Below are 11,352 nucleotides of genomic sequence, written 5' to 3'. Positions count from 1 at the left end.
CATCAAAATTTTGTACTGTTTGAAACCTAAATTCCCTGGTTTAACTTTCTCTTCTTCTCCTCCTCCTCTCGCAAGTAATTCCGAAAATAAAGGAAAGTGGCCGTCAGTCACAAACTCACTTTAAAGAGTCACGTGATATGAATAACAAAACCGTGACCTTAAAGGCTAGCTCTTCGGAAATCTGCATCTAAAGTGGGGGCCCTGTTAGGCGATCTGCCGACGCCATCGGGCACACTGACTGGAGAGAAGAGCATCCGGAGATACTCACAATATACACATTTCATCACCGGTATAGCCACTTGTTCTGTAACGGCACTGTGTCGTTCGATTGTTGGTGTCGGAAGAAATGGCCGATTCAACTCCAAAGAAGTTCCCCGATTCCAACTCGTATAGGCGCACAGCCAAAGTGGTCACCAGTATACACAATCGCTGTCTTTCAGATGGAATACGACCCTACGAACCGATTTAGATTCTTTTAGACGGGCGTGAAAACGTGCTTTCCAAACTTGGAATTCTGAAACGTGATTCAAATGGCCGCTTCACGATGTTCTTTTTTTTGAACACATGAATTGACAAGCAATGGGATCCTTTGGCGATGGCGTACTATTTGATTACAGTGAATTGCTTTGAAGTATTGGCATTAGACGAACTAGACATATGGTCTAAATCGAGGTGTTACCAACAACACCACACCACACCACACATATCTACGCACTGCACAGCCCGTATGCTGTCAGGTTTATTATGCCTTTCGCATTTACAAATTTTTGAACTTTTAAATTTTTGTGTGCCGGTTAAGAACTGCAATGCTGTAAGCAGACGTGATGTGTGTGGATTGGGTGGTGGTTTTTTTTACTTAATTGCACCTGACAGTGTTGGCAACAACTCGATTAAGACAATATGTCTATAGTTCGTCTAATGCCAATGCTTCAAAGCAATCCACTGTAAATGCCTTACAGAGAGGTGGGTGTTGAACCTTCGGTCATTGGAAGTCCCTCCCCGGAAAGAGGAAGGGGGCCTAAAATCTTTGAAAAAACGACCTTCGCATTTTCAGTCTCTCAGACAATCTCTCAAAAATACACTTCTTTACGATATAGACGAAAACTAGCCTGACGCAGAGCAGATCAGATCAGGACACAAGCTGATGAATTTGACATTACATGGTTCGCAGACTCGTCAATATCATGTCAACAAATCGCTCCTCATCGCCTTCACTACGTGTCCTTCCATTAGGGGTAACCTTGTTTCGATATATTGAAGCAATCATTGAAAAAAAATAACCGATGCAATTACATGCCTCGCGATCATGTGATAGACAGCAGAGCATGTGAATGGTTCTTATTGGCGGGATGCCAGATTTTGAGCCAACATCAGAAACTGCAGAGCATTGGAGCTGACATAGGTAGCAATGCGGATGTTGTTGCCTGGATACGGTTTTCATCCCTCTCTCACCATGAAAAGGGAGTATTTCATTTTGGATTGAAGTTTCCAGGTCTAAATTCTAACTTAACTATTGACGTTTACAGAATATTAAAGCAAGGGGAGTCGAGGAGACTGGCATCGCTCCCTTCCTTCTGTTTATCGCTAATGTAATTTCACTACATGGCTTCATGACAAGCTCACAAAACCGCTGTTCATGTCACATACACTGCCAGTCTGTCTAAATGGCAGTAAATTACATACTCGCCCGGCAGATATTGCGGTGTCTATTGTTGGTAAACTTAAAGTATTCTGTTTGTCAACCCGTCATCAATATTTTACGCATTCAAACGATTTATTTGACGTCAAAAGAAAACATTTCATTGTCATCACATTTTAAGAAATCTTAGAAAATACACACACTTCCCTTACTCTTGATCGATACAGTAATTTTATATTGATTACATGACTCACAGACATCCATATTTACCTTTTGACTCTCGGGGCTGTTCTCGTGAATAACGTGATGAACGAATTGTTCATGCTGGTAACTGTTTGTCTTTTGAAATTAGAGATTGCTCACTTTTGTCTTTTGTCGTTGACACGGTCGATCAAATTATTACAAATTACTATGATCAGGAAAATTTGCATCACTCATCCAAATTTTAGTTCGTTTTTGTAGTTTATACTAATGCGGAAATCGCTCGAAAGCGGTTTCAACATTGCAGTTACTTACGTAGTAAGACTACAAATTTCAAGTTCAAATCTCTTCTTGATTTTTTTGCCGCACCGTAACTTTCTAAAAATTAACATCACATTAATTTGCCGCCATGTTTCCCTGTCTTCATGACAACGCGTTCGATCCAACGAAAGTTCGCTTTGTCATGTTGCATCCATATTGACGTACAGCATGTCGCCATGCGTTTAATCGCTGTACAAAAAGGCATTTAATTTGCTGCTGATTCGTGTAAAGCAAATACATACGACCTATTTTCAATCAAAAAGGGGAAAACGCCGCCTTTCAAACACATATTATCGAACGTATCATTCAAAAACACCGTCGTTTTAATCGACCAAGTATTGAATTTGCTATCTTGCACAACGTATTTTAGAATATCCTTCAAAAGAGGAAAAGTGGTTTATATCGCGTTTGCTTTTCATCGTACACGTTGTCCTTTCGTGTGTGTTTTCCTATGTTGCAAAAGGCTATATATCATGAGATGTAGCGTGCTGGCTGTGGTGACTATCCGAAAACCATTAAACCATACCGTATTGACTGCTCATTTTACATTTCAATTTATTTCTTTCGGTTAAAATAATATTGCGATCCGTGTGATGCCTGAATAAAACGAACATAGTGTTATTATGATCATGGACTGGGCATCAAAATTCAAATTTCGGTGAAAAATTCCTCAGCCAGGATATGCAAAGTCGCAATAGTTCTATTCCATTCACTAGCTGTTTCCGCCTCCCTCTCTGTATGGTTTGGCTCTTCCTGTCTTTCTCTGAATGTCTTTCAGTGACAGACTTTTGTCTGTCTGTCTGTCTGTCTGTCTGTCTGTCTCTCTCTCTCTCTCTCTCTCTCTCTCTCTCTCTCTCTCTCTCTCTCTCTCTCTCTCTCTCTCTCTCTCTCTCTCTCTCTCTCTCTCTCTCTCTCTCTCTCTGAAAATTTGGCGATGTGTGTCAGTTTGAAAGTCAACTGTTTTTCAAACGCGACATTATAATTTACAATTCTCAGGAGTACTCTCCGCTGAAACAAAACTTGATGGTGACAGTGTTGGAACATTAACAACACAGGACACTTTAACTACGCGAATCAATAACCAACACTTTACACAAGTCCATAGCAAACTCAAAATAAGACAACTAAAACGACAAGTCAACTAAATACTGCTAGCATTGGCTAAAATGTGATATTGTCGGTGCAGGTATCCCATTTTCCAATGCGTGGAAGGCGTTCATAACTCCTCAGCGTGTTCACTAGAGCACAACACCAAAGTAATTTGTCACGGTAACTGATATTGCATTTTTGGATGTTTTTCCTCGTCAATCTTTAATGTTATTCCGGAACACATTATTATAGGGCCATTAGCCGTATTTACTTACAATTTTTATCACTATTTCTTATTTCAGCTGCTTGCCCAAAGAATATTGAGATTCAAGGCAGCTCAGACTGTACATGACAAAACTCGAGCCAAGCAACTCATCGTTCGCGGGTGAATTAAAGTCCGAGGTAGAATTCAAATTTCAACACAATATCAGTGCATTTTACACGTATGGTATATGTGCTGGCAAATTAAATAGTCTGTGTTTCTACACGCTGTTGGGGACAGAACAAGACTTTTCGATTGTCGTGCAGAAAAAGAACTGAAAAATCATCAAAAGTTACAGCTACTTGCCCTTTAAGGTAGAACGCACCTCGGGGACAGACATTCGGACTCTCAAACTTTTACAATTCTCTTCTGATATACCACATGTGGGTGTTCATTTTAAAGCTCTTGGTGAAAAAACACTTTTCACCGGCTTAATTATTCGAAATTCGGAAATTTTTATTTTTCTCCATAGAGTTAACACTGGGATGGCGGCCATTTTGAATTTCTAATATCGGTAAATCTTGGGTAATTTGTTTCTCTAGTACCAAAATTTGCACGGTGACCCCCTATTTTTATTCTTGATTTTGAAAGAGAATTATTGAAAAATTCCTTGAGGAAAGTTAGAGCAAAAGTTTAAGTCTTTCACTTTCGAGGTGCATACTACCTTAATGTGTTTTATTCATTGATTTCATTGAGTCTCATGTTCGGGTTGTATGATTGCAACACTTAATTACATGTATGTTATATACTACTTTGTAATTAACAATGTATCGGACGATGGCGAGTTCAAATGAGAGATCGGAGCATGAGTAATGATATTGTACCCTCGAGCCAATCAACTCATTTCAAATTGCAGCTCCCTTATCACATGGTAATGGGTGCCTCATCACGCGGTTGGACGTTTGTTAAGGCAGACGTACCACACTCGCAAGATGCCGGGTGGAATAAGCAAAAAAGTATAATCTTGAACTTGAAGTTCAAGTTGGGAATGATGAGCATGACGGAGGTGTACATTATATGTATCGTACCATGGTTGAACTGGCAAGCTTAAACATCGTATGCGAAATACAACAAGAATTTACAGTTGATAAACGGTACCTGGCTGCATTGTAACGATTAACAATCAATGACAAACTTGGCAGCTTCTTTCCCTCTTCACATATCTAAGTCCAGGGTTGTCAGCTGGGGCACTTCAACTTCAACTCTTCGCTTTTGTTTTTTTGAGACTGTAATTTTTATTTTATTATTATCTTAACACTGCCTCTCTAAGTACTATCAGCTTTGTAATTTGAGATGGGCTGAGACCTAGACAATTTCAAATAAAGATACACATCAATGTCTTTGGTTTTTTTTTACCTGGGAGAGGGATGTTAATCGTATACAGGCAGAGCTTGAGAAAACCCGGTGTCTTGCATGTCGTTTACGCTTCCCTTAGCGATCCGAGAGTCGTCGGTGGACGAAAAATCAACAACAACAACACGTGATTGTCGCTTATATAAGAAGTAAAAACACACCTCTTTCGAATCGCTATGTGGGTCTCAGTCTCCCATAGACGGAGAACAAATTATACATTATTTTGTATCTGGAAGGCAGTTTAGTCATTTTCAGTTAACCATAGAATGATTATGAGGCCGAGAAGCGCTGGGTTGACACAGTATTGACTTTTATTTGATGAGAAAATACAACTATACCTCCATGGTGACCATAGCCGATATGAAGAATATCATTAATTATTCCTCTTCATAGTGGATATCATGCAGAGAAACCAATAATCGAATTTTCACAGTCCATCCTCCCGAGTGTATAGATTATTAGTTGTTAGGACGATGTGTCACCTTGACAACGTCGGGATGAAAAGCTGAGCACATGTCATTATTTGAACTGTGTTGATTTATATCCGTAGTATAGAATTTTGTGCAACAGGAGTCTTCCACAATGGGTCACGTGACTTTCGGTCATGGTAATATGGAAAAGGACAACAGATCGCGGAATTACGCTGCGATAATATTCACCAAGCGTCACCTTGTTGTCACATTTATTGACATTTCCAATGTTTGAACACACTCTGGGGAATATTGTCCCATTATGCTACACTGATAGTGAAACTGTCGTTTAATGTCACCATTCCGGATGGACTGAGAGTAGATAAGTTCATCCTTTACATTCTAATATGTCACAGCAAGACACCGATTAAAGACATTGTAAACACAGAAAATTGAGGTTCAAGGTCTTCGCAGCCGTGTAATATTATACCTTATATAACAGTAAATATTGATGATGTCAATTATTTTGAACCACAGAATTTTGAGATTCGGTGATATAGGGAGAATTTTACCGGCATCTACTTTTCACATAATAACATTTCTACGTCCACTATGGACAAACTGGAAACGGAGGAAGTGGGTGAAATGGATGCATGGTCTTAAGGTGTCAGTTTCGATATTTTTCAAAGTAGAAGTTGCTAACCAACAGAGAAAGAAACAAACACATGAACACATAAACGCGAACACATGAACAAACGAAGGCGATGGTTTAGCGATGCCTTCAAGGGGTGCGTGATAACAAACGAAAACATGATGCTGTCTTCAAAGGATGACGGTATAGACAATCAATTTGAACAATTGAAACAACGCCCATGGTGCATATAATCCGCCATGCTAATGGATGCCATTCGTGTGGATCTTTAGAACGTGACTTGCTCTTTGAATCGATACTCTCTATGCCCCGTTAATGCGTTAGTATAAATTAGTTTGCAGGGGGACGGCGAGAGCTTGTAACTGCTGTTAATGAAGTGGATTAGAAAAAAGTCGTGTATTAATCCCATGAATTTATTTTCAGTGGGATTTTTTGCGCTGCGCTCGGAAGTCAAATAAAACCCGACCGAAAATATGAAAGGATATAGTTTACAATATAGATTGCGACGTGCTCAATAACCTCTGGGGTTTTAACGAAGGGTATTGCATGCACTATTCGTCTAGGAATTATGATCAATAAATGTCATGTATGAAACTTTTTTTCATCATAAAAGGCTTACCTGTGTCACGTGTGCATATTACTTTACCCTAGCTATCTCTGTATAGTATTGCAAAAAACAGTCCATATCTGCCCTTCCTAACCCCCTTCATTGATTTGTTCTACAGATCACCATCGCGGGGGTGGGGTGGGTGGGGGTGGGGGTGGTTATCGTCCTGGCATAAATGACTCGTTAGCAGTTCATTTAAATTCCAAATAATTGTTAAACGTTGCGTTAATTCTCTCTTGTGCCAAAATTTCCATCTGGACCCAAGCATTGTTAATTAGTTTTACTTTCATAATATAATTGTTTAACGTGTCCTTGAGGAGAGTTTGAACAAAAGGTTATTTCAGTTTCCGGGCACATAGAACCTAAATACCAAGATGGTACTCAAGTAACTCCTGGTTGAATTTCCATTTTATATTCAGTATATTGATATTCATATTCTTCTTCAATTTGAAGCTCAGTTTTCTAGCTCACCTTATACACATATCGTTTTTTGTATTTATAGACCTTTATTAGAGTCTCTCTTAAGAATAACAGTGCTGTCAGAAAAGTGTATGACGTAAAGTACCATACACACACAGTTCATACACACACAGATAACACACATGTGGACACAAACATACAGAACCCCAGGCTGCCGACAGTATACATCGTAGCGACTGATGAAGCAACCTGGTAAAACTTGGTATAGCAAGGAAAAGTCTGCTAGTTAACTTACTACTTAACCAAATCGCTATAAGAGGCTACTTTAATCCTTTACAGATAAAAGTCAAGCAGAAATGCTCAATCTTAAGGGGGCGCTGCACCCAACAGCGTATTTGGCTCAAAATAACTTTTTTGCAAATATTCATTCAATTTTAATTAATATGTTAACCCAAGATTAAAATATTGGTTGTTTGCGTGATAAAGAAGTGTTAATTTATGCAAATTTATGTAAATCACCTGATTTCCTGGCTTCTCTTTTCTCCCTATTTCAGGGTTTCCAAAAATTTAACTCCACTCATGGCTGGGTCAGATTTTCTGCAATTTTCACATTATGTTCTTTAATGCTATTTATATATAATCCCATGGCATTTTTCGCTGTTTGACGTCATCGTATACGAGAACTTCGAGCCGAAGGCGAGAAGTTGTGCGGCTCCGCGAAAAACACGAGTATACGATGACGTCAAACAGAGAAAAATACCATGGGATTATATATTTATCACATGAACAGTCTTCTTATTTTTCTTTTGACGTAGATGGATCAAAATTATCGTAACAAATTGCATAACTTTCGTCGCGATTTGTGTTTTACTTACGCGGATTACTTTATTTAAGAGTAAAGCGGCCCATCACCCAGGAGATACTTACATTCATAAATCCCATCAAGCTGAAAGTTGCTACATCAAATGGTATCTCCACCAACCAGACATATGGATTCGGTCACATGAACGTGTCAATCATTGTCTCGAGCTGTACCGATGCCAAGGCAAGCTGGCCATCGGCGGACATAACTTTCACCGTGCTTGTGTATTCAGAGTATTTCAGAGTTACTTAGAATATTTACAATTATATTTATGAAGTAAATGCAACGACACGATCGAAACAGTAATTCTCATTCTCAGAGATGCCGTGGCTTTCAAAGTATCACACAAGTTTACGACCTTTGCGAGCGCGAAAGATTCCGTTCGATGACACAATCATTGCATGTCAGTGCCCACAACGTTGCCGTCACGGGTCTCTGCCGGTGTCAACTCGTCAATCCCGATCTCGGTCGTCAATATTTTCGTCTTACAGACATTGATGTTTGCATTGACACATATCTCGTCCATGGATACATCCTAATTTTGTTACTTGACGGAAACTCTGTTTTGAGAGTTGTCTGAGTCAACTTTCGAACTACATGGGATTCCACAGCGCTGCACACAGCTCGACAGCTTATGTGTTCGCTAGAGCCATATATGCTTATGCCGCGCTGCAAGCACAGGGCTGCAAGTTTGATTCCGAGCGATAATTTACGGAGTTTTTGTGTGATTAAGGAAATTGATCGTTGTTAGTCGAATGACTTTAGGCTTGTGCCTCCTATGTCGCTTTCCCGAAGATTATACTGTACTCATTTATTCAGTTTGAGGTGTAGTTTTCGGTTTTATCGCCAACCGGGATCGCCAGGTACGACGTCCACTGAGCCTACACGACTCGACTGGAGCCATGACGTTACTGAGCCATTAAAATAAAACGATCGTCGGTATCGCCACTCGATTCTCTGGAAAAGCTATAGTTTTAGCGACTTGAAATTTCGTTGGACAAATATGCCTTCTATGTTCCCATGTGTGGAGTTGTCGGGTCACCTTTTTGTAAAAATAACGTGCGAGCTAGCACGGCATCGATCACAACAAATCGGTCTATGTTCACGTCGCGACCCGCATGTATGAACGGTACTATGCAAGAAAAAAGTTCCGGTTGATGACGTACAACAGGGGTAATTCGGATTTCTTATCCGTCCTGTTCTACGTCACACAGGTGGGAATCCGGGCCAGTTCATTTGATAAATAACTAAACGACTATTTTGTTTTGCGATAAAGTTCTTACCTTTTGAATTAGAGGCATTTTAATTTTGCTAATCATGTTTTATCACTTTTTTGAGTGTCAGTCTTTCAACCCCTGCTAGTTTAGTATAAGGATAGGTAATACAAAGTAAAATAGTCTTTTTTCTACAGATACTCTTGTTTCAAGTGAAGTATTACATTCAGAAAATAGTATCAAGTTTTTGACTTAAATTAATATGTATGATTAATATCAAAATTGATGTCCCGCAAATGTACATCCCCTTCATCCTTCGAGTAAACCATGCCTACCATACTTTATAAACTTCAGATTCTCTGTTTTTTGAAACTATATAGAATGAGGGGGTTTCCTTGTCATCTTAGACGAGAAATATTCCTTTGAAAAAAACTGTGTTGGCAACGTGAAGCTCCACCCTTACAAACCTTTCACTTAAGAGGCACCGTGGGGCAGTGGTTAGAGTAATGGACTCACTATCGGAGGATAGTGAGTTCGAGACCCGGTAGGTCTAGAGTAATGGGCTCACTGTCAGAGGATGGTGAGTTCGAGACTCCAGCAAGGTATTGTACCCCTGAGCAAGGCACTTTACTCCCAATTGCCCCGTTTGGCAGGATTATGAGTACCTCATCCTGTAATTGGGTTCGGATGGATTGGTAATAAAAAATTAAAGAAAAAAATAAAATATCTGGCTACACCGGGACCTCTTACGTCATGTTGGTAAAAACAATGTTTGAAAGACAATGTTCAAAACAATGTTTTGCAGCTTGTGGGAGGGTAGAGCAACTTTCAGTTTCGCGGCGAGTGCTACCTTAACATATATGTTTGATCTCGTGTGACGTTAAGCTTTCAAATCAACTTTTTCCAACTTTTCACTGTACAATACCCACAGCACAGATAAGACTGTAGTAAGTTGACTAATAACACCCTTCTCTTATCTTGACGTGGCAACAGTTGCCAGAGGGACATTTAGGCCATTAACTTTTAATTTGCATAAAATGCTGTCTTTTGATCGACCCACAATGTACCCATCAATGAATGACGTGACCCGATACCAAAGAGTACCATAGGTTGCGATCCTTGTTCTTACAAGTCACTGCTCTCTTTCATTCAAAGCTGGACTCTTTCAACCGTTTTGTGGGAGGGGTATGCTTTAGCATTGAAAAAGGTACAATTACACCTTGACAATTCTTGGCACCAACAGGCCTTCACTGGAAAGTGTTTGTGTAACTAGGAATGCCGAAAGTGAAAACTCTAGTACAGAAAAACATCAACTGTTCAATCAACATGATTTTACATTCGATGGGTGTTTTCCAAGAATTTGAAATGTAAAGACATAAAATAGGAAAGGGAATTTAAAACGAAAATGAGATAGAAAAGAGTAGTTTGATATCCTTTAGCGACAGATGCTGGAAATATGTTTTAGTTCATGCACTGCCTCCTACACTTGTTTTAGGACGTTTACGTCATACAGTGAATAATGATCACCGTAGATGTATAATTTATAGTAGTCTCCTAAGTCTCCGGGATCAAGACGCGTTCAAAAGACAAATAGTACGGAACCAACTGCCTGTATGAATACTTATTACCTGCATGAATAAAATAATATGTTGAATATCAATATTCTCGCGAAAACCACCGTCGGCGACAACAGTTCCAGTTTTAGAATTTTAAAAAGTGACACAAGCAGTGTTAGGGTAGTTGTGACTCATCTTATCTCGTGGTTTGATAGATGCTGTGAGGAATCAAAAAAGCTGCTTGTCGATATGCATGCGTGAGTTTGAGTTTGAACAGGACGCTGGTTCCGAATGCATCTTTCAGGGTATAACTACACCCAGTGCTGGCAGGTTGACATGACTCATGAGGAAGACTGACTGGGAACGTATACCTCGAATAAGGCAAAGTCGTCACAATCAGTACCAAACAACTTCATGGCCATATATTTAGCGGACTGTCTTTCCCCGATTAAATATAAAGTTGCGCAACATTGAATTTTCAAAACAACTATGCTTTACCGGGTCATTCTCCAACTCTGTCTCTGAGAAACGAAATTTCGGTGTCATTTTGCCGGGTGATCGACAAATACTTGCCGGGTGATCGACAAATACTTGACCGGGTTATATCTGTGCATCCCGTCCCCTCCATCTTTGCCTTAACGTCGGCTGCTTCCAGTACATCTGATATATATGATAGTTTATATAATTTAACTTACCTGGGGTACTCTATCTCTAGGTACGATTCTTCACTGCCTCAAAAGTACGCTATCCTTCAGACTTGTCTTCT

General features: G+C 39.7%; 1 protein-coding gene across 1 annotated transcript in view; it reads right to left on the bottom strand.

Annotated features, from left to right (window-relative positions):
- LOC139145024 (streptococcal hemagglutinin-like) overlaps positions 1-11,352 on the bottom strand; it is a 75,457-nt gene extending 64,105 nt beyond the window's left edge. The window contains exon 1 of the mRNA XM_070715925.1: positions 11,282-11,352. The gene's annotated coding sequence lies outside the window, so the exon portion shown is untranslated. The remainder of the gene's footprint in view (positions 1-11,281) is intronic.

This window comes from Ptychodera flava, chromosome 12 (genome assembly GCF_041260155.1).
Source record: "Ptychodera flava strain L36383 chromosome 12, AS_Pfla_20210202, whole genome shotgun sequence".
In the NCBI taxonomy this organism is placed as follows: domain Eukaryota; kingdom Metazoa; phylum Hemichordata; class Enteropneusta; family Ptychoderidae; genus Ptychodera; species Ptychodera flava.
Note: the sequence above shows the minus strand (reverse complement) of the source record. Positions and strands in the feature narration are given on the sequence as shown.